The sequence below is a fragment of the Limulus polyphemus genome, unplaced genomic scaffold (assembly GCF_000517525.1).
Source record: "Limulus polyphemus unplaced genomic scaffold, Limulus_polyphemus-2.1.2 Scaffold34, whole genome shotgun sequence".
Classification (NCBI taxonomy): Eukaryota; Metazoa; Arthropoda; class Merostomata; order Xiphosura; family Limulidae; genus Limulus; species Limulus polyphemus.
This window is the reverse complement of record NW_013665644.1, coordinates 192,382-218,315: the sequence shown is the minus strand read 5'-3', so window position 1 is coordinate 218,315 and position 25,934 is coordinate 192,382.

The window sequence follows — 25,934 nt, the reverse complement described above, 5'->3', positions numbered from 1 at the left end:
AAAATACTAAACATTAAGGTATAATAATTTATTATAAAAAATATGTTTATCAAATTAGTGTAAGTTACAGAAACTGACTTTTTTATATAATATTAGCAATATTTTATTATGACAGATGAAATCAATACTTTTCAAATCAAAAATGTTTTGATTAATTGTAACTAGCATGCGAGATAAATACCTTTTAGTTATGAAGAATCGAGATAAATGATACAATTATAAATATGTTATTGTAACGACATGATATCAACCATGTACTCTAAAAAAGCAAACAAAAGTAAAAGGAACAACGTAGTTTTGGTTAAATATGCTGTTAACTGGAGAGTTCTTACTGGAAGTCTATCTTTGAACCTGTGTATAAGACAAGGGGTCAACTCAGGCATTGTTTTAAGAGTGAAAAGTATCGTCTTATACACCGTCAAATACGGTTATCTAAATTAATATTCAAGGTATCAAGTAATTATGTAAATGACAGATCTGTGTACATGTTTTTGGTGTCTGAGTGTACAAACACTAGTTTATTAACTATCAAAATAATACTTTATATGGCGGTCTGCTTTTCTTCAAATTTTTAGAGGGGCCGAGCCTGGCAGCTGTGTGTGTATGTATGTGTGGTGTGACACTTCATGGTCTGGGATCTGTATGATGTCCTCCCAATTAATCGACATGATCCTAGCATGTGGTGGAGTCGATTGTATGCAGATGCAGTGAGTTGGGGTGAAGTTGGAAGGCGTGAGTTCTGTAAATATCCCTTAACGTCGGTCCAATGATCCGGGGTATTTGTATCGTCCTGGAGAAACCATTCCAAATTCACTGGCCCCCATCGTAATCCAAATTAGAGAAATTGACAAAACTGATATGATATTAACAATATATATTACCATTGGATTATAAAAATAAAACAAATGTTCACTTATCGATTAAATTGCTTTAAAAATGAGAGGAAATAAGTAATAAAAACAATTTTGCAAAAATTAAGTGTACTGTAGGGATGACAATGCCAAAAAGTACAGAAACAAGGTAGGGATGAATACACAAAACCATACAAAAATCCCTACATAAATAGCAAGTAAGTAGCGAGCCAATCCTACAAGTTTATGGTTATTAGCCACTGTAAGACTGTATATCACTATTCAATTTAAATGCTTTTATTCAAACCTGAATTCAACATTTAGTTGTAGAAAAAGTTATTCTTGGGAAGATTTGGCTAATTATATAGTGATTTTTGTATGGTTTTGTGTATTCATCCCTATCTTGTTTTTGTACTTTCTGGCATCGCCATCAACTAAATCTTACTTAGTTTTTTGCAATTCTTTTTTATTTTACTTGTGAAATAGTGTTATTGGTAGTATGCATAATTTGAAGTTTGGTGATGAGTATTAGAAAAAAATATTTTTATGTCGTAAATGAAATGCAATTGTAAAAGCTAGTCAAGAAGAAATTTTTTAAATATATATTGTATTGTGTTTAATTTTAGCAGTATCATTCCGTAGCAAAAGTACTTTTTTAAATATACTAGTTGAGGGCAGCCGTTAAGAAAACAAAAACTGTATAAAAGACAATGTTAAATAATGTTCCCTCTCCTTCTTTCTTTAGTTATTAAATCTCTAGTGACCTCATTAGATGCTAATTGCATACTCTGATTTGTAGAAGGTAATACTTGATTCATTTAACTGATTAACTGTATAAAAACGTGGAAGGTTGACCTATTTCGGGGTGTTTTTATCTAAGACAAAACTCCTGAAATAAAATAGTCTATGTACACTTTAGGATAGTTATTTAATATTGTCTCTTTTATCGTGTGTTGTATGGAAAATAACTGCACGTTTTCACAGAAGAAAAGCTATATTAACGTGGCATGTCTAGTGATGAATGCTAAAACACACACAAAGATATGTATACATAAAGGATCATCTTTATATTAAGAATTTATATGTCAAATGAATATTGATAAAACTTAAAACTATATATTATTCTATACAATAGATTCAAAGTAAAACCTTCATTGGTCATACATCTAATATACAAACAATTCTATCCAATAAAAATATATATTACAAATATTATTCTAAATCTAACGTTAATGTCCTTATAAGATTTAGAAATATATTGTGTATCTTAAAACAACCTATGATTCAAAACATGTATATATTTAGGCAGAGAGGATGACAATGAATTTTTAGTTTTGTAAAAAAAAAGTGCCACAGAACTGGTTCTGACTTCTGGAATTTGTAAAACTTAAATACATATAGTTCGATTATATTATTAGATGCTTATCTTACTATCAAAATTATCTGTCATGTGTATGTGTTAGCATCAGTAGCCCAGAATTGGCTGTCCCGATTACACTACATTTTAATATCGTAGCTGTCCGATGATATACATGGGCTATTTGTTTTAGGATTTTTACCCGAAAAGGGGGGTATAAAAGAACCTGAAATAGGACACATTTCCATTTTTATAGACTTTTGGTTTTGACTTTAAAAGTACAAATATTTAATAAATTAAATGAGTCAATCATTACCTATCATAAATCAGGGTATGAAATTAGCATCTAATGGAGGTCATTACGGATTTGAATAAACTTAAAAAAGAAGGAAGGGGAACATTACCTAACATTGTTATTTATATAATTTATACTCGAAACTAACTCGCTCATCGTGAACCCTCGATAAGATATCAAGGAAGTTCCAGACTAGAAAGAAGATTTATATTGCTTGTAACTTCGTGAAAATTTTGTATATAAATCATTATTTGCAATAACTATATGTAATAACTGTGGTTGTAAATTGTATTGCTGTTTGTGTATTAAAATATATTTGTATTAAAAAAAAAGAAAACTGTGTATAACAATCTTGTTGGCAAGTATAATAAATTGGAGATATATCGGCATATATTTAACTACTAAATTTAAATTATCATTTAGTTCGGTTTCAGACTATTCGAAATTGTAATACGTAACATTACGAATTAGACAGCTGTGCATTTCAATTTTTCACATTGCTACTACCAGCAAATGACACATATGCGCACCGTCTAGACATTTCTGTAAAGCCAAAGAAATAAATGATACACTTGGCGCAGGTACCTTTTGTTAATACAAGTAAAAATACACTGTGTGAAAGGCAGCTTGGCATGTTCTGTAAGAATAGGTAACCATCACATTATACTTATCACCGAACAAACACATTTCTGGTTTCTTTGTTCCATCGCGGTCAATAAAGCTGGTCTGCTGAGCTGGCAAAGGATCTGTCATAAAAAGGCGCTTATACCGTACTTTTCGTGAATAGTAAGTGCTAATAAAACATGTTTGGTACGTTTGTTTCCAGAACTTAACTTTAAATGTGGATCATACGCACCGAACAATGCTTAAACTTTGTAGTATTTCGTGGTTAGTTGTGATAATGGAAATAATGGGAAAAAATTATTATTGTCTTAGTTCCTCCTCTACTGCTCTAGAACTTTTCATCTTTTTTCAACATACATTTCCAAAATGTATTAAAATAGTTATAGTTAGCATACATTACCAAATGTTAAATAGATCGCTAATCCATGAATAAAACACGCCACGTCTATCTATCTACGAGCCACATTAATATTGTTTTTCTTCGGTGAAAGCATTCATGTAATTTTCAGACAATTAAAAAAGACAGTATCAAATAACTAATACGATGCATTTAGTAGAAACAAATATATTTAGTCCTCTAATAAGATAGAATAATAATAGCAATTAAATCTCCTTTATCGTACTCTCTCAGTGACAATATAAAACAAAGTCCTCAAATAGTGTTGAATTATTTCTGATCTAATCATAAAACCAATTACATTCTTTCAATAGTAACAAATTTCAACTATCCAAATAAACTCTCAAACCAATACGGGTAATTAATATTGCAATATTATTAAACTATCAATAGCATATCTTCAGAAACACCATATAACAGCTCCTCAAACAGCATGTAGTGTTAATGAAGTAGTTACAGGAACCAGTAGCATGTTTCAACCATAACATTCAACCAGCCACCAAACATGCTCGCCCTTTCAGCCGTGGGGGCGTTATAAAGTGACGGTCAATCCCACTGTTCATTAGTACAAGAATAGCCCAAGAGTTGGTGGTAGATGGTAATGACTAGCTGCCTTCCCTCTAGTCTTTCACTGCTAAATTAGAGACGGCTAGCGCAGGTAGCCCTCGGGTAGCTTTGCGTGAAATTCAAACAAACCAAACATCCAACCAGTTCTCTAACGGTGTTAGTGATATAACGTTTCAGAATAACTTCAGATATGATTATTATTTTTTCATCAGTCTAAATCAAATGTTGTGGACCTTCGTCCAGTCCCAAAAATCTTGTCTTAATTAAAGCGTTACTGAAACATCCTCACTAATCTATGAAGTTTCAGTGTGCCAAATGTTAGTGTCGCTCGTGAATAGTAACTATATTAAGTGTAGTATGAAATCTGATTTTAAGTAAGTCATAAATAAGTAATATAATAGTATTGGTCACTGAACCACACATTATACGATACATAGGACAGAGATTCCTAAAGTTTTCTATATTACGATTTCAAGTTGACAACGGTTCACAAGCTAAGTGTTCACAAGTTTACAGTCATAAGTTGAAATCAGAGGATATTTTCTTGGAAATGATAACCGAAGAAACTGGAACCATAGTAATCCCATTCAACCACGTTCATATCAAGTCACCCAATGCAGCTTTTTGTTTGTTTGGAATTAAGCACAAAGCTACACAATGGGCTATCTGTGCTCTGCCCACCACGGGTATCGAAACCCGGTTTCTAGCGTTGTAAGTCCGCAGACATACCGCTGTGCAACTGGGGGGCCCCAATGCAGCTCCAATGAGCATGTGTCTTTGGCCTGCTTATGGTGGTCCTTGAAACTTACGTCCACGAAGAGTGAAAAGTTCTTGGAAAGTTTGTCCAGATATGTTGTTTAAAACATGGATTCTCAAACTTTCTCAGCATAAGGCCCCCAGAATATCCCATAACCAATCTGAGGTCCCTACTCAATTAATGTATAGATATTGAGTAACTTAACAGTATGGTATATCGTGTATATTTTCTACGGTCTCCTGACACTTTCCTGTGGTTTTCAGTTTGAGAATCATTGATCTAAGACAATAATCTTGTAATCCTTCACAGTTTTTGTAAAATTGTAAATCTTGGTGTTGTACAATAGTGAAGTAGTTGTAAAAGGAACACGAGGTTCGGAATGTTGTTCTATGAAACTTGATTAAACTAGAGCATTGAATTAACTATATATTGTTATCTAACTAGTAAAACGTTGTTTTAGCCAGTACTTTAGACTTGGACAACGTCTCGATCTCTGTGCTGAGCAATACTGAGTTAAAGGTAAAAATGTCGCATTTTAGAAAGTTTATAAGTGCTAAATATGATTTTGACTTCATTTTGGTATCCCATATTATTTGCAGATTAACAGGTATATAGATCCCCCGGTGGCTCAGCGGTAAGTCTGAGGGTTTATAACGCCAAAACTCAAGCTTTAATAGTCGCAGAACAGATAGCCCATTGCACAGCTTTGCACTAAACAACAAATAAACAGCAGCTTATAAAACAAAACATCTAGTTCACGAAAAGTCACGAAGTACTGATTAAACAGAATTACTGTATTATAAGATTACAAATGTTCCGTTCAATTAATAACGATAATGACCATTGCTTAAATGTATAATAAACTTAATAAATAATTGTTAAATAATCATATTCATCCATAAAGGAAATAAAAAGTAGTAATGTTAACGCATCATTCCAAAAAAAAATAAAAATCCGTAGTTACTTTTACCTTTACAATGCTATCGGTAATAATACTGAAAATAAATTTTCCTTTATTGTTGACTTATATTTCTTTAATTCTACCTGATATAGTAAATAACTAACATTATTTAGCATCAAATGAATTCATAATAGCTTATATTATCTAACAGATTTCATAGGAAAAGTTGATTTATTGTGTTTTCTGAGCTGATAGTTTGCCTGGAAGGGTTTAAATATGGACAGCGTGGTAAAAGTACACCGAGGGATCCAAAACAAATTCAAGATTTAATTCTTTTCAGGAAGGCTATCCGTTGAAAATACGCACCAAGATCTGATGTTAATCGAAACCTCAGTTCCTATATGTTCATGGTATGGTTTTGTCATCTATTATGAGTTACTGCTTAATATTACAAATTATATATATGCTAGAAGTGAGGAAAATCTGAGTATTAGTTCTACTTGAAAAGCTGGTGAGCATTTAACTCGATAATGTTGGATGTATTAGCAAAACGTATTCGGTGAATGAAATTGATTTGCTAAGCCAACATTAAATTATCCTTCGTAATCAACTGTATGGGTTTAATCTAACTAATTGATAATATATTTAGTCAAACGTGTTTAAACATTGAACTCTATCCAGGAACGTATGTTTCGTTCTTGGGTTGCAAATAAATTTGTGCTTTCTGAGCCATTTTTCGGTATTGAGTTGTGTTTAAGTTTGTGAAAAACTTGTTGAACTTTGTAGAATCAGTCATGAAACTCTATTAAATAATATTATGCATCTAAAATAATTGTTATACATTTGAGATTTAATTCCTTCCAAATATCAGAAAGAAAGGATTATATTACGTTGTTTTTAATTAAATATTTTCTATCACTTCCTCATCTATTTGAGTAGTTAGTCGCCTCTGTATAGATTTGACAATAGTGTCAGAAGCACGCTCTGTTAAACTAACCGAACGACATGCACGTAGCTCCATTCTGAAAGTGTTATCGTATGTCTTTTTACTGGAAGGATTGGATTGCTAGTTCATATAACACAGTCAGAATAGTTGGGGATATCGTTATTACACTGTCCTAATCTGTCGTTCAGAAAAATTTAATGTCATATTCTAGTAACATTTATGAAACTTCTGTCTGCTGTAAGACTGCTGTATAATGATTAGTTATAAACTTTTGTAATATTAATTAGAACTAAGTATCATTTTCAGAAAAAGATAAGTTTAGTAATTTCTGTTTGTTTATTTCAACAATACTTTTATCTATTATCCATCTTATAACCCTGAATCTAGCTAATTGCATCACAACTCCTTGTTCACAAAAGCAAAGACCATGTCTACAATATAAAACAGTTTGGCCGTCGGCCAGAAATTCATTCTAAAAAGTAAATTTACGTGGAATTCCACATATATCTCTGGGCAAGCCTTGACAATTCTTCTACTGTCATTAATTTTACAGTTTCTGGCATAGATGTAATCAGATATCAGTAATTATGATCACTTAATTAAAACATGCAAATATAACTGCGCTGGTCTGAAACTAAGCAATTTACGTATAGGCTTACCATTATTTGCTGTATAAGACAATGACACTTACTTGAGTTGAGGTTTTTCATTAAAAAATTTCAAATAATAATAAAAGAAAAAAACATTTATTACAACGTTCTTGGGGTTTCATTCTCTTCTATCTCATGCACATATTTTTTTTTATCTCTTTGTTTGCGTATATTTTGTAACTTCGATATCGGCCACACAAAACAGTCTCAATTTATAAAATTAATGTCATATAATTCAAAGAAAGCAAAACTTTACCTCAAATGTCCCAGAATATCACATTTCCATTTCGTTTCATATATCGAAACTTAAGCTTCTATTAAGGCACAAAATAAGTATACATATACACACAAAAACAAACAAACATTAATTCTAGAATTCAATCCTAATACAGACTTGTTTAATTGAATACTAGGTGATAATACTAGTAGTTCCTCGGGCAGGTACTTACTCTTTATTTGGAAGCTGACTGTCTCACAAGAGGTACAAGAAAACTTCCTTATCGTTTGTGTACGATCGTATTGATTCCCCATCTTTTGCGTTTTTAACTACACCATACAATACTTTATTTTCCAGCCATTTTTGTACCTTACTAATGCAAAAGGGGTCGGTATTTCACCATAAGGCTGTGCTGCATTTGATATAGTAGCTTCTATTTTGAACTTGTCAACTTCCACGTTTAGCTTTATTACCCCTGCATGGTCTGGTATATAGATTCAAAAATGATTATAACAACACCTGCAGTTGATTTACTTTTCACCATCCCTCTGGAAATCAACTACTCTGAATTTTATGCAGTATTGCTTGTGAGTCAGTCACTGTCGTTTTGCAGTTCATTGCTTTCAGCAATTCCGAGGAGAGCTTGCTTAATGGCTTCCAGCTCCATCCTTAAGCGTTTTAGGAATCTTAAAAACTCTTTCAGCTTTATGCATAATGATGTTACTCCATGAAATGACGAATTCCCAGCCATATCGTTTTTGCTATCTGTGGTATAAGAAGCACCCATGGCTATAATGGTGACTGTACACTATAGTCTTCAAATCGTAGATAACAGGCTTTATCTTCTTTAGTCTCTGATGGCTCTAAAGGCTGATTTCCATAGATCCAACTAATGTCAGATGTTTATTCTGCGTGGGGGCGCCTGAGATTTTGTGGTTACCAATTGTCTCAGTGGTGGCTATATAGCACTTATCCACTCATGAATGTGTCTTGAGGTGCCTCTTAAGCACTCTGTGCCTGGTCGATTTCCACAGAGCCATTGTAGAGCTGGAATATGTCAATTGAAAAGAGAAGTGTATCGATGATGGAAAGCGTGGTTTTTACGCTACAAGATCTTATGGAAACATTTTGCTTATAAGTGATGTTGAGATACACTTGACAAAGTTATTACTAATCTGTCTAATTATACATTAACAGAACTGGAGAAAAGATTGTTATCAAAAGATTTAAGATTTATTTATCCCGAATTTCATGATTATCTTACTCCATTTTAATTATTATTAAGACAAGTTAAGAACTTTGAAATAAATCTTACCTGTGATGGAACTTTTAGAAATTCAGAAACACAGATAAGGCTTGGTTTGTTATGAATTTCGCGCAAAGCTACGCGAGGGCTATCTGCGCTAGCCGTCCCCAATTAGGCAGTGTAAGACTAGAGGGAAGGTAGCTAGTCATCACCACCCACCACCATCTCTTGGGCTACTCTTTTACCAACAAATAGTGGGATTGACCGTCACATTATAACGCCGCCACGGCTGAAAAGGCGAGCATGTTTGGTGGGACGGGGATTCGAACCCGCGACCCGCAGATTGCGAGTGGAGCGCCCTAACCACATTCTGACAGGTCTGAATTCATAAAATTTTGGAAGAAACCCGTTTAACATTAACAAGGAGTAGAAAAATTGTTTTGATAATTTTAAATTTAACAAACAGATTGCCACCGCTAAATTAGATATAGGTAACGGTGTTGTGATACTAGACAGATTACATTGTATTGAAAAGGTAAAACATATTTTCAGTGAAACTGCTAAGTTCTCTAGATTGCTCTTTGATAATAAGAAGAGAAAACCTGTATTGGAGTCCATTGGTCTAACAGTATTATAGGTCCTTTTCATATCTAACAATTATCCAATTGATATATTTTCTCTCGCGATTGTAGTAACATTGAATTGGATAATTGTTAGATATGAAAAGGATCTATAATACTGTTAGACCAATGGACTCCAATACAGGGTTTCTCTTCTTATTATCAAAGATTCACAAGCCTGTTTCATGATGTCGAGGAACTCACTTGCAGTAAATATATAATAGAGACGGCTCATATGGGTATTAAAAGCTTTTATTTAAAACACAAAACAAATAACAACGTTTAGACCTGCTTAGAACATTATCAGGTTAGGGATGACATTGAAAAAAAAAGACCGTTATTGTTCACGCATCGTAGAGGCGACAATAATAATAAGTATAAGGCTGTAGGGGCGTTGTATATGTTCAATTGTATTATTATATTGGTAGTCAAGAGTGTAAATATCATATGTGAACACATTTAGTTAAATAATTATCTTAGGTATAAAAGTATTTCTTAATGTGGGTTAAAGTTCTTGCATTTGTTTCTCTGTTTAATACATCTGTATTTCCTATGCTTATATTGTGTTTGTGTTACAGTGTTCAGAAACATAGGTAAGTGGATTTTGTGTTCACTGAACCTATTTTCCATTTTCGGATTATTTCTTCGACATAGACTTTATGAACGTTATTATATTGTATTATATAGATAACATAGTGTTTACTGAAATGTTATGTTTGATTATAAGTTTTCTCCAAATGATCAGTTGTTTTTTCCTGATATCTGAGATGTAAGGTATGCAGCACTGTAGCGTTTATATTCTATCATGAATAATGTGTTTATAAACCGAAATGTCTAAATGACTGTTCTTCTCAGTTTATATTACATGTTTATAACCTATATGAAGATGATATATTTATTGTTTATAAGAATGAAGAACAGTTCACATGAATGACCAATGTGATAACATAAACATATACCCGTGAATGTCAGCATAGTAATTTACTTTTTATCGACATTCTATACAACAACTTTAACTGTTTAACACCATAGTATATCATAAACCAACATACACGGGACGTTATTCACACTTCGATATCTAGATATTATGTTGTTATAAAGAAAATATAACCAAATGTCTTGTACACTAGGTCTACAACGTTATTATTTAGTTTTTCCAACAAGAACTGAATAATTTAGCATCCGTTTCGAGTCTTTTTCAAAACGTTTTTCACATTTAATATTGTACAAATGTTATACAGCTTTCTATCCCTTTGCAATTAAACTATTATGTCCCAAAAATGTCAGTATATATAATTATCGTATACTGGTGTTCACTCTAGTCAAATCAAAAACAAACTTAATAACCATTATAAGAATAATTTAAACACAAATCGAGCTAAAATGCTTATGACGCTCATTCGGATTCAAAAATATTTTTTGTCAATTAAGGATAGAGAAAAACACTAATTACAACTCTCTCTCTCAGAGTTCCTTTCTCTTCAATAGAATGTCTTTCGGAGTTCCTTTCTCTTCTATAGAATGTCTCTCGGAGTTCCTTTCTCTTCTATAGAATGTCTCTCGGAGTTCCTTTCTCTTCTATAGAATGTCTCTCGGAGTTCCTTTCTCTTCTATAGAATGTCTCTCAGAGTTCCTTTCCCTTCTATAGAATGTCTCTCGGACTTCCTTTCCCTTCTATAGAATGTCTCTCGGAGTTCCTTTCTCTTCTATAGAATGTCTCTCGGAGTTCCTTTCTCTTCTATAGAAAGTCTTTCGGAGTTCCTTTCTCTTCTATAGAAAGTCTTTCGGAGTTCCTTTCTCTTCTATAGAATGTCTCTCGGAGTTCCTTTCTCTTCTATAGAAAGTCTTTCGGAGTTCCTTTCTCTTCTATAGAATGTATCTCGGAGTTTCTTTTTCTTCTATAGAATGCATCTTTTTTGTTGTTGTTGTTGGTCTGCGTAGATTTTATAAAAGCGACCTCGCCAACACAAAACAGTCTCATTCAAAAACAATTTATAGAAAAAAAGTAGAAATTAATTCGGAAGGAATGGTAATACACATGAAACTCTTTTAAAAAATCACATACATGCATTATTTCCGCCTTTAAGTAACACTATGATTCACTAGATTTCCTATGAATTTTCTGACGATAGGTTCAAAACGTATTGTTTTGCTTTAGAATTTAGATAGTGGTTTACTACTAAGTGGAATGGAAACAAATTCCATGAATACCATTGAAATACAAAGTAGATATGATAAAATAAACTCACAGTGTTAAAGCATGTTATATGTCAAGGGACGCCGACTCAAAACATAAGTTGTAATGGAGTAATATTAATGATAATATTTTTTTTAAATGCCGCTGATAACGTTATATATTGAAAGTCAGTCATAGTCAAAAGAAATTTCAGTTACATATAATCGACCAAATAAATTTCAGTTACATATAATCGACAAAATAAATTTCAGTTACATATAATCGACCAAATAAATTTCAGCTACATATAATTGACAAAATAAATTTCAGTTACATATAATTGACAAATAAATTTCAGTTACATATAATTGACAAAATAAATTTCAGTTACATATAATCGACAAAATAACTTTCAGCTATATATAATCGACAAAATAAATTTCCATTATATATATATATATGATTAAACTGAAATATGTTCCTGAATGATAAACTTTACCTTAACTTCCCTACAATGATTTAGCAGTAGCTCTTCAAAGTCATAATTTTAACGCATTTATATGTGATGTATTAACAAAACAACCTACAACTTTGACACACAGTGCAGATGTCCATAGAACTTCTTCTTGAATTTTGTTTATATACAGCCACGTAGTCTCCTTTACTGGCATTATTTCATTGCAGGTCCAAGTCTAATTTAATCTTCTTTCGAGAAGCATCGCCACGTTCACTGAGTTATTCTTATTGCACATTAAATAGTCATGGTGTGTGTGTGTTTTCGAAATTTAAATAAAAAATTGAAAAAAGAGATATAGAAATATTTTGTATTTAATGAATTGTATTTCTTCTTTCGTTAACGTTTTCCCAAATTATGTCTTTTTCATGTATATGCAGCTGTTGATATAACTTGCGTTACTTGAGCTTTCCTCTAGTTTATAGATGACTTTACGAGTTTGTTTTCAAAACTCTAGAGATGTGCCCTTCATTTTCTAAATGGGTTGACTTTTACCTTGTCCCTGTTCTCAAAGGAATGTTCCAAAATCCTTCAGAGGTAAGCCTGCAGCACTTTTACAGTGTCCCCTAACACTGTTTTCAAAGTTATGCTCCACAAAACTTCACAGGCAAGCCTGCAATATTGTAGGCTATGAAATCACTTTTGTTGCTGGCAGAATTCCTTAGTGATAGTTCTTCAAAACTGGTACCAAAGTACTCATTATTACATGTTTTCATTATTACACTTCTAGTCTACGTGGATGTAGGAAACATTTATCAGAAAGATAATATCAAAAAAGAAACCTAACTATTGCCTTGTTTTAGGCTCCAAATGAATATTATTTTATGTGTAGTTTTTCTAGAGTTAAAAATGTTTCTAAAATTCAAAAAGTAAAGGTTAAACAACTTTCTTTCTACTTTTCTTGATGAATTACCAGGTGAAAAAACACACTTTACAACCAAGTTTATACGCGTTGAAAAGGTCGCCTAAAATCAAAGGTTATAATCAACGATCTTCACTGAAAAAAAAAAAACACCTTATAAAGGTTAACACTTTACTTGGTTTAACATGTCTAGGTAATCTTCAGAAGTAACATACAAGCTAGGGTTTCAATAGTTATACACTGAGTCATGTAATATTAAAGTCTACGTTATTTTCGTAACTTTCTGGCCATATACCAATACAATAAGTAGTTGGACCTTTATCTGCGTTTAATAATATTTTTTCTAATCTTTTTGAATATTTTAGCAGTCAAAGTTGTACGTTGAACTAGAATTATAGTTTTATACCAGAAAATTGTGTGTTATGTTATTTGTACATGTTCTGCTACAACTGAATTTTCAAATGTATTATTTCTTACGTATTATTTATGTTTCTTTTTGTTTGACAAATATATATAAATAATACCACATTTACATTCTATTTTATAAATCCTAGTTTTATATTTTAACACTCATTTTTCTTTAGTACTCCCCAACGTTTGTTTAATCTTAATGAATAAATGACCTGTTAATCCTTGAATGTAAGGTAAACGTACAGTTTCTTCTTAAAGTTTCTCATAAATAAATTTTATCGTAACATTTTAAACTGACATTGAACCAGTACTACATTTATTAAAGGCTCTATCTACAATATTTGGTTTAAATTCTCTTTCAACTGTTACATGTTTAATTAATATTAATTACTTAAATCTTCTTGTTTAGTACAAATTTTCAGAGCTATCTAATTGTATGAATTATAGACATTTTTTATGATCTTGTATGACATATGGTTTTTGGCTTCAATGGAAACCGTTAACGGCTTCAATAAATATATTTTAATTGTGTTTGTAAAATTGTGTTTTATTTCGTTTTAAAAACTGTGTTGATAATTTATACCTACCTTGAAACATGTTTGTTATAATTTATACCTACCTTGAAACATGTTTGTTATAATTTATCCTACTAACAAATTAACCTTTATAGGACTAACTTTTTTATTTCATTCTATTTTTTCAGGAAGCTAGCAAGTGAAAATCAGTTAAAACCCATCTGCATTTTCTGATAGTATATCATCTCAGATGAAGTTTAACAGTCTTAAAAAATATCAGGAACGGACTAGTAGGTTAAAAGCCATAATTTTAACAATACCTGACAACAATGAAAACTAATAATGAAAACTCCTTTTCACAGCAATTCCTGTATTTTGCTTGTTTTTACGTAATAACAATGTTGTTAATAATGAACCAGGAAAATAGCTGGGCTTGGAAGTTTTTATGATTCTATTAGTTTTGTTGCCATATATTAAATAATTGAGGGTATCCTCATTATTTATAGTTATTCAAATATCAAAGTGTTATATAATTTTATGCATACGGTGTTTGACTTTTTACCCCCCCCCACACACACAGACACGAGTAATCTATATTTACATCTTTATTGAAATATAAGTGAATTCGAAATCGCGAATACTTTCATCCTAGTTATACATTTAAACAACACGTTACCTGACAATACGTAGAAATAAAAGAGTGGTACTTCAAAGCAACATGAGCAAAGCCGTTAATTATTCTCTGAAAAGAAAAATACGCGATACTAGCAGAGTTGATACAACAACCAATTATACTCTGTACATGTATATATATGATCTCTTTCATTCAACAGAATTTTCATTTGCTTTCGTAAAATGTGACTTAAATGTAGCTTATCCTGTGGTATAAAGTACTCAACTTGGGCCTACGGTAATGTCATATTAAGTTTATAAACTAACAGTGTTATTATGAAATTTTTAATCGATAACACTGATATTTGGAGAGTAGTTTTTTTACATTTTCTAGTTAATTTAAGTTTAACATTTATGAATTTCTTCCTTGCAGGTAGTGCTCTACAACAAAGTTAGAAAGTTTGGGTGCTATAGGCTCCTTCCTGAAATTGAATGTGACTATTTCTAAAGACAAGAAAGTAAATCAAAGGTCTTTTATAAAAAGTAATATAAATAGCCCATAAAAATTATTGATATAAGCTTCTAAAACCTTACTAACTGCTGTTGCACATATTGGTTGAGCAAAAACAACGGGTCTGATTTATTTTTTTAATAATATGATTGTGAACCGGAAGCATCTACTACTTACCATTCATCATAAAAAAGAAGAAAAAATATATTTTATAAATTTTATTAACATATTCTAGATTTTCAAACGCACGTCGGAATATAGTTGCTTATATATTCATAACTTAAGTTGTTAAATTATTGTCTCAAAACCCCAGTTTAAACAACTTTTCTCCCTGCGTGTCTAATGGTCAGTTTGATTTCTCTATGTGAAGTAGTAAGGAATTTTCCAATGTATTTGTTCTTTAGTAATGTCAGTAATCTTTTCCTTCATAATATATTTAAAATTATAAAGTAGCATTCTATATTATTGATAAAAACCGGTTAATACGATGTTGCATGATTAAATAACATTTAATGGCACTCACAGCTTTAAAAGAAGTCGCTGATTGAACAAGGCACTGAGAGCTTAGCAAAAGATATTCGGATTTTAAAATGTACTCTTAAACTATCTATTTTCTACTTGATTAAAAATACATAGAAATGTTCTGGTATGTGGCTTAGGTTTCGTCTATATGAAACCTTAAAGAACTTAAAAACAGCAAACCTTTATAAATGTAACTATGTAAATAAAACAGGATGTATGTAGTGATCGATATTAAATTTCATATTATCAAAAATAAGATAAACACTGATCACCAACATAAAATTAAGAAAAAAATAATAATTAGACAATAAAATCACCATAATCATACGATTCCAAATATATTAAATTTGAGAATTATCCCAAATGTTATTATATCAGTATTGAATTTCTCAATAGTCAAAATTAACTCCAAAAGTTCCTTATGAACAGTTGTTAAAAAAAACTGTCCATGGAGAAACGGCTGCATTTCAGAGATAAGAAGGTACATGTATATAAATACAGGAATGTAAGGTGTCCATTAAAAAGGAAGTGTTGTACGTGAACTCATTAACGGAAATTGAATTACTAGTTTAATAAACATGAAAACTATCTCAGATAGTACAATCCTCCTGGTGTAAAGCTGTACATTTTTCAGCTGATGCTGTTCAAAATCATAAACAAAAATAGAAATAGAATTTAAGATGTACATATATACAATATACTACAAGTAATTAATAGGAAGTTTTCCTTATACGTCGTACTTAGCCAATTGTTGCAAGAACCGCGTGTGCCAAAATTTAAATGCTGCAACTACTGTACAGTGTCAATTCATATTTTATATTCTATTTTGTATTAATATGTTAATATATACTTCTCAAAAAACATATTGGGTTTAATATTGTGAGATGAAATTTAAGAAAAAAATATTTTTTCTAGCCACCCCTCTAGTGTTTAGGGGGATATACCGATAAAATATGGGGTTTGATACGTGCTATGGGTACAGCGCATGTAGCTCATTGCGTAACTTTGCGCTTAAGTGAAGGAAATATTTTCCCTCTAGTATAACTGGTTTGACACGATTCAAGCATATCTTTGAGTGTTTGACATTTCACTTAGAAAGAGCATTGTGTTAATTAAGGAAAATAAACATTATTATTTTCATTTGAAAATGGAAACAAAATGTTCCTTATTAATCTATAGTTTTTTCATCAGTCCATTCCATACATGATAAAAAGCAGTCTTTACACACCTGTTAATTTTTTTTAAGAAAAAAAGTATTACAAAACCATATTCCAGAAAATATGTCAAACACAACATTTTAACTTGGTGTACGTATTCTCGGTATCTTTTTGTGCAAGTCAAGCTTTTATAATCATTACTCTTCGGAACTAAATACGCTTTACTATAAAACTATCAGAACTTTTGTTTTTACTAAATTTTTGTCAGACTGTATCAGCCCGTCGAACCCTGTTCAAAAGACTAACAATCAGTATCAAGGAGCCCCCCCCCCCTCCACTCAGTGGCACAGCGGTATGTCTGCGGACTTACAAGCTAGAAACCGAGTTTCGATACCCATGGTGAGCAGAGCACAGATAGCCCTTGTGTAGCTTTGTGCATAATTGAAAAACAAACAAACGCTATCAAGGAAAGTATATGGGGAAAAAAAAGAGAACCTTTTTTCAACTTTCCTCAGCAAAACAAAACAAAAAACAACGTTCTTTTTTGTTTGTTTGTTTCGCTAAACTTCACGGGTGCTCAACATACCAAAGCAATTTTGTTTAAATGTTGTTTGTACTGCAATAAAAGGTGTTTTTTTCCTGGCGTAGCTTTCTACCTTTCTCAACAAACCAAGTAATATTATACCGAAAGTCGAATATAGCTCCTAAAAAGTAATTTCCTTGTTGCAAATCGTCTCTTAAGTGAAATAAAGAAAGTAAGTTTTCAATAACGAAATCATATAATTCTACGTGTCTTAAATCAATCGTGCTTAATCAGCCTGCGTAAATAAATGTATTTGCGAGAAAGTGAAATAATTGTGAATAAAAGTAATGTAGATTAATCGAAAGTTTAGTTTGTTATGGATTTCGCGCAAATCTACACGAGGGCTATCTGCGCTAGTCGTCCCTAATTTAGCAGTGTAAGACTAGACGGAAGGCAGCTAGTCATCCCCACCCACTACAAACTCTTGGACTACTCTTTTATCAACGAATAGTGGGATTGACTGTCACATTATAACGCCCCCACGGCTGAAAAAGCGAGCATATGCTCCAAACTGACTCCGCCGTGTACCGATTTGTGTAGCTGCTGTTGTAAAACGTAGACTTGAGTTACCATTGAACTATCACTATACAGAGCTGGTAGACATTTATGTTTTTGATTGACCGTAACATTATAACGCCCCCACGGCTGAAAGGTCAAACGTGTTTGGTGTGACGGGGATTCGAACCCGCGCTCTTAGATTGCGAGTCGAGCGCCCTAACCACCTAGCCATGCTGGGCAATTAATCGAAAAGGAATCTATCTTGTATTTTTAATTAAATTGTTTGTGAAATTGTTGAACGTGTTATTTGTTCAAAACTTAATCACTCTTCGACAGGAAAGAGCAGAGGTTTGTATTTTGAGATCACCAATGCTGGAATTGACCACTGTAATAATATAATCTAGAATTGACTTATACTGAATTTGCTTATTAGTTAAAAAAACGGACGTGTTATGATTTTTCAGCCCCCCCCCCCACACACACACACACAAACACACACTCATACAATTTTTCATTTATACCTTAAAAAGGCTTATATATATTCAGCTTTAAGGAATGAAGCAGGAAAAATAAAAATAAACATACCTGACTTGACTTTCCTCATTAAATATACTTATTATATTCATTTTTTGTATTTTTTTTACAGATTACATCTCATAATCCTTTAATTCTGATTAAAATAATGATTAAATCTCTTATCATTCTTTTAAGTAACTTTAGCAATGTAGATTAGTATTCATTGTTGAAATTATTCATCATATAATTATCACAACTAAATACACCTTGGATGTTTTATACCAGAGATATTAATTTTGCGAGTCTACTTATAATTCAGGTGATACCATCTCGTGTTTATAATATCTTGTTACACGTATAACGTATGATGATTCTTCAAATATATTTGCACTTATTTGTTCTATAAACAATGCTGTGATCATATCGCGGTTTATTTCGTTGAAATATGCTCTTCAGTAACATTAGAACTCTCGCATATGGCGACTTGACGAAGTTTCAATATTCCTTTCAATAAATATTCGTGTACCTTGGGGTTCATCACAGATAACCTCTTATCTTTCTGATTTTATATCCTTCAAAACTGGAAACCTTGAAGAATTAAATGCTAATCTCAGATCACTCTCGATTGACGTTAATAAATTTGCTTCTAAATTTAGTGGAACTTCTTTAGTGTTTAATGATATAACTTCCTTATTCTAGGAATGTGGAAGTCACCTTTATAATGAAGGCCTGTTGTTAATACGAACGAGATCTAGCTAATTAAGAGTAATAGAAAAGTCACTTGTCACCAAAAGCTTTTTAATGTTCTTGCCATTTGCAATCATTCATGCTAAATAAGTAATTTACGGGATAATCATGTGTGAATTGCCTTGGATTAAAAACACTTTCGAACTTTCAGATACTTCCTTATTAAATATCTTTAACTTGATGAAGCTATAAATTTCGTCATTTTATGCATTTGTTGTTTAAGTAAGAAATGTTCATCGCGTTTTACGCGGTAAACTAAAATTACTTAAAATGTTCGTAAAACTCACAGCACTGCTTAAATGAGACAAACGTTTTACCAACATTAAAAAATAATCTTGTTACTAAATATAAGTAGAAATGGATATTATTTTGTTTGGAAAATTCAGATATCATTGATCGTCTGTCTTGAAAGAAATTTCAAATATAGCGAAACACTAAGATGTACTTTACTTTTGATTAAAATTAGAATGTTGGTTTCTATATATATTTTTTTCTATGCTCATAAATATAAAAATCTACAATAAATACGTCACTATTTCTGCAGTTCGTGTTGGTAGACGGCAGTAATATTTGTATATGTTTTCTAAAACATGTTTTTTGTTTCTTTGTAGCAGAAAACTTCAATTAAAGTAAATAAGTTTATTGCTTTTGAACGTCAACAAAATTAACATATTTTTTCAGGGATGATCTTACTCTTCTAATCCCAAAAGACAAATCATTAATATGTAATTCTTAAAATCTAATGTTTCTGAGCAATATGGCCAATAGGCCTAGTGCTGATGGTTATATTCTTTTAGCGTCCAAAGAGTTTTTATATACTCTTGATGCAGGTTTTTCAGGGTCTGTTATTAACACACTTCTCATTTCTGTTCTCATGTTTCATTAAAAGGAAATATTTTCCATCCAATGGATTTTGAGACGTCATTAGTGGAAGATAAACATTCAGAGAATGCCATAATAGAGATAAAAATGTTATGCCTTAGTTAAATAGACTATCATGTTGTCGTGAAATTCTATCAAGATAAAATAATTATTTCATCGAATTTCGTTATCGTTAATTAATTTCAACTTCAAAAACAATTTATTTCTGAATTTAATAAAATATTACAAAACCTATATTACGTAACTACATGATGACTTTTAAAATAACCTAATCTTAGAATATGTTTCATAACTTAAGTTGTTAAATGGTTGTCTAAAAACCCCAGTTTTAACAGCTTTTCTCCTTGCAGGACTAATGTTTAGTTTGGTTTCTCTTTATGGGGAAGTGAATTCCCAATGTATTTTTTCTTTAATAATGTTTTTGCATGTTAGTGTTGGCCTTCTGAATACAGAGTACTACCTGATGAAGTACATACTACTACTATGAATGTGTTAATGATACAGAATAACATATAGTTTACAGAAGAACTGCTGCTAATATCATATGTAACAACCAAAGTTGAAAGTGTTGAAAAGGTATGATCTATAAATATTTACTCCCTCACTGATTCATGCAAGATCATAAGTAATGGGTCGCTTTTTACTCTGTTTTTATACCAGAAGTCTCAATTTTCGAACTAACATTAGTTAGTGAAGTTTCTGTTGATAGGAAACATAGCAATATGATTTTTTTCAATTCTTTACAGAAACTCACACCAATTACCCATTTTACTTTATCCAACGTAAACGTTAAAGATGTTGACGCATTTTACAATATAATAAAGCTTTCAAAACTTAACACATGCTGTTTATTGAGTAAATGTATAAGTTAAACATAGCGAGAAAATAAAACCAGCCCATAATTATTTTTAAGTACAAACTGCATTTAAAACTTAAGTCCCTACTAATAGTATTAGCGCAATTGGTGTGCAGTATATTTGTTTTTAAAGTTAGATGCAAGAAGTTTAAAGAAACATGCTACACAATGAAATATATTTGTTCTGTCCACCATGGTGAATCAAACCCAGAATTTTAGCGTTGTAAAATCTGTAAAAACTTAACGTTGACTCACCGAGAAACAAAGATACACAAAGGAACTTAGTTTATTTATTTTAATATATAGTTTTTAAGTTCTACAAATTGAGAAAATGGGTCGTACAAATTAATTTGAAAAAATAGCGAATTATAGCAAAATAATAAAGGTATGACAATCAAATTACGAATTTATTTTTCTTGGGGAATGCACAATTTTCTGTAAATGATTTTATCACTTATAAACAAGTGTAATATTAACACAAAAGGTTTATTAATTATATTTTTAAATTTTACTTAAGGGTTTTGCATTATTTATTGATATACAATAACACAGTATGCTCTTTCCGTCTTTCTCTTCAATTTTGTAGAATTGTTCTGTAACTGAACTAAATTCCATATTTTGGCCAAAGATTTTTCATATTGGATATAAGTCTTAATCTTTTTAATTGAAGTATTAAATAATATCATGTATTGTTAATTATCCATTCTTACATTATTGACAGTTGGACAGCAGACCAGTTTAATAATGCCTCCAAAACAAAAGTTAGTTAGCTTACGTTTTATTTCAAATCAAATTTAAAAAGAAAAAAACATTTATGCATTTTATAGTCATAGTTTTAAAAGTTATTGTATTTGTGTTCTTACATAGAGAAGAAGAATGCCAAAAATTAATAAAAAATAGGTTGACCTTCACACGAAACTTTTGTGAGTTAGGTTTCACTTGTTTACTTCCATCGAAATCATTGATTTGCCTTTAACTTTATTTAAGTATTCTTATGCCTTAGAAGAATTTACTTTGAAAATTGCACGAGACGTACAGTAATCTATAATCAACTAAACTGACCTTCTTCTTTCTTGTTTAGGAGATAGAAGTGTCAGAGCAGACACGTTAAGTTCCGAAATGAAGCGCGTTTAAGACTTCCAAATACGACATCATGGTTAAATATACATTTAATGCCCACTGACCATCAAAATGAATACACATTACTCTACGTCTGCTGACATTTACGAGCTCTGATTTTGATCTAAAGTAAGCTCTTTCTTTCTTTGCAAATATTTTGTCGCTTTGATAAAATACAATGAAATAAATATACTTGAGAATACTTAGATTTATCATAATACATCGTAGGTTTGATATCCTGATTTTAATTCTATATTATAGAGTTATAATGAACTTAAATTAATATTTGTTTTTCTAAAACATTAGATTTTTATAATACATTATTTCTCAAAGCACTGATTTGATTTATTTGTTGATCTCTATAGCAACGAATTGATTTTAGTTAAATTTATTTTACGGTCGGTTCTAAAGTTCTGGCAATTGGTGTAATTTCACGTATTTTTTCTAAAGTATTTGACTGATTTTATCCAAATTCTTACGCACTCTCTGGATTTCTTAGGAAGTCGCACGAACATAAAAATAATACAACCATTACTGTATCATGTATACTATGCTTTAAACCTTATAAGTTCAATATTTCAATTCTAAGATGTTTTAGCTTTTTGTTATTCCCTTGGAGTAGCTATATACAGTCAAATTAGATACCAAACGCTCAGGCCTAACCGCAAGGCGCAAGTCTCGTAATGTTTCACTGTATATGTTATAGAGTCTTCCACAACATATGTATAAATATATAACATAAAGTTGTCCGTCTGTTCGTCTGGTGTCACAAGTTTTGAGTGGATAAGCCATCGTACCAAAAGTTTGAGTTTTTAAATCATTTTAATTCTACTATCTTAATGCTGCGAATGAAAACTCAACTGAGTGAGGATATTGGTAACAAAATACGCGAAGCCGACGTCCAATAAAAGTGTCATTTAAAGCCACTCGTAGCACGAGTATATTGGCATCTGACGAATGATTCCTGTATTATGTTTAAAAACAGTGGAAGAGGAAAGCCTATGCCCACAAGTATAGCAATACTTTTTACACCCGGCTTTGCCGAGTACCTTTGCTAGTTTACTATAAAGTTACGTTTACGCTAACTAATTTTACTTTTATAGCCCTGAAATAAAACTAAATGCAACGAGTGAAGCAGTTTTGCACAAATTAACGTTCTTATTCTATCAAAGAAAACAAGGTAATACAAAAATATTATAGGCTTATATTGAATATACGGTAATATTATCAATAAAACTAAACTTGAAAATCAAAGATAAGAAGCAGAATATTGACCTTAACTGAACTTTTAAATATCATATATACATAATAATGACTAGTTACTTCTTAATTCAGATATTCTTTTATTAGTATCAGTATGTACTAGGTAGCAACTAAGATTCTAAAATTTTAACAACTATTCTTTCTTTGTTTTAGAATTTTCACGCAAACATATACATACTATTTAACTGCGCGTAGGCGTCCCTGATTCTTTACTAATAATATCCACATATAAATTTAAAATATCCGCAAAGGCGCAGATTCAGGACAGTTAGTAAAAAATTAACTGAATACGAGTAGCAAAGAAAAAAAAGTGAACAATTAAGTAAAATTTTAATTAACAATAAGTGTGGTTGTGAATTCTCCAAAAAGGCCAGGTTTTTTATTGGATACTTGTTTCAGATAGGCTTTTCAATCACGTATGCATAGGTCAAAGGCAGCAAGGATTATGATATACCATACTTTAAAAGCAGGAAAAAGGTCTAAGTTGGTATCTCATAATCCATAACTTCGTTAGTCACCGACAACTCCACATACCATATCCAAGAGAGAAACCCCACAACTGATATCAGTATGCACAACTGTCTATGTCACCCCTTGGATTCGCTTTCCCCTTTACTCCCCACAGAAAAAACAGCATGGACACAGTGCCAGTGATACAAACTCCTACTTATTGCTATAAGTAATTTCGATTTAAGTAAAAGAAACTAATACATGTTTACGACTTTTCAATATCTCGTGAATAGGAATATCATAACCACATGAAGCATATTTACATGAAGATTTAGTAAAAGTAACTGAATACCTGCCTAAATATACACTCCGCAGTAGTTATAGAAGGGTGAAAATAGTAGCTATTTCAGCTAGAAGAATAAACTTGTTAACAACACCCACGGCTAAATCTTGGACTACTTTTCTCTTCACGAATAATGATATTTCACCGTCAATCTTATACCGCTCTCATAGCCCCAAAGTAAGGGAGAGTGATTTTACTGGCAACGAGATGCGAACCAAGAACCTTTACATTTACGGTATGGGAACGCTAACTAGTTGGTCACTCCCTACCGTTTAATAGTCTAATCACCATGCTAGATTTGCTTACGTGGCAACTTTGAGTAGACATAATAATAGTAATTTCAATATTCTTGCAGGCGTGTAATTCACGGCCCAAAAGTTATATACTTTTCATTTTCATCAGTAAATTTAGTTATTTCTCATGTAAAATCGTTTATACTAAATATAGTGATAATAATTTGCTTGATTTCTTTAAAATTTAGATTTACATTTTAACATTAGTCATTACATTAAAATCTACAAAAAGTCAATACCTTTAACCCTGCCCCACCCCAGTGGCACGGCGGTGTGTCTGCGGACTTCCAACGATAGAATCCGGGTTTCGATACCCGTGGTAGGAAGAGCACAGTCGTGTAGCTTTGTGCTTAATTACAAACAAACCTTTAACCTTTCTCGGAAACAGTGATTTGTCTTATTATCTTGGAATAGAAAGATAAAAGCAAAATATATCATTATTTTGGTGTTACTTCACAATGGTTTTTGTATCAATTATGGTTTTCCAAATTCACCTTATCTTGAATGATTTTGTGTTATGTTTTTGAGTATGACTGCTTTTCATGACTTTTGGTATAAGTGAATCTAAGAAATGAAATGTAAAATAGTTATAAATTTACGTGTAAGTGTAAGATTTACAAAGCCTTCCACTTTTTGTTTGGGGCCCGGCATGGCCAGGTGGATAAGACGCTCGACTCGCAATCTGAGGGTCGTGAGTTCGAATCTCCGTCACACCAAACATGCTCGCCCTTTCAGCCGTGGGGGCGTTATAATGTGATGGTCAATCCCACTATTCGTTGGTAAAAGAGTAGCCCAAGAGTTGGCGGTGGGTGGTGATGACTAGCTGCCTTCCCTCTAGTCTTACACTGCTAAATTGGGGACGGCTAGCGCAGATAGCTCTCGTGTAGCTTTGCGCGAAATTCAAAAACAAACAAACAAACTTTTTCTTTGAAAATAATATACATATATAGTAATTGTTGTAAGTCATCACTCTATAATGAAATTAGTTAACAGGTTGACCAGGTGGTTTTAACTGCAGCACTAAATTTTCATGACTAGAGTATTTCCAAGTTATTTAATAATTTCACAGTTTGTAGAGGAAAACGCCTGCACTTTGAATAAACAGCAGACACAAGACAGATAAAAATATCGGTTAAACCCCCAATGAAGAGTCGATGTTCTGAAGTCATTTGTTCTACACTCAAACGCTAAGTTTTGTTGCAATTAGTGATACGCATCCCAAAAAAAGAGTATTAATTCCCTTATGGAAGCCTTTTTGCATCAAAATAAGAACCATTTCCTAAGAAAATGTTACAAACGAACGTAACCTATTTAGAATATCATTATTTCAAAATGTTCAATCGCTTGTTCAAGAAGAATTATTTATTTATTATTCGCCTTTCATTGAATGATAATTCAGCATATCAAAGGTTTCTATTTTTGTATTTTTTGGTAATTTTCAAATTATGCATAATATTTTGTAAGAACTATTAACTGATAGGTTTGAATTACGTATAAAAACATTAATAAATATCGTAGAAAGCGTCTACAATTTTAAACAAAAGTTTATAAGCTGAATAAGCAGCAAAGTCGTTGTCATTTCACGTGTTTCTATCCCTATCTCCACAGGTGGTTAGGGCGCTCGACTCGCAATCTGAGGGTCGCGGGTTCGAATCCCCGTCACACCAAACATGCTT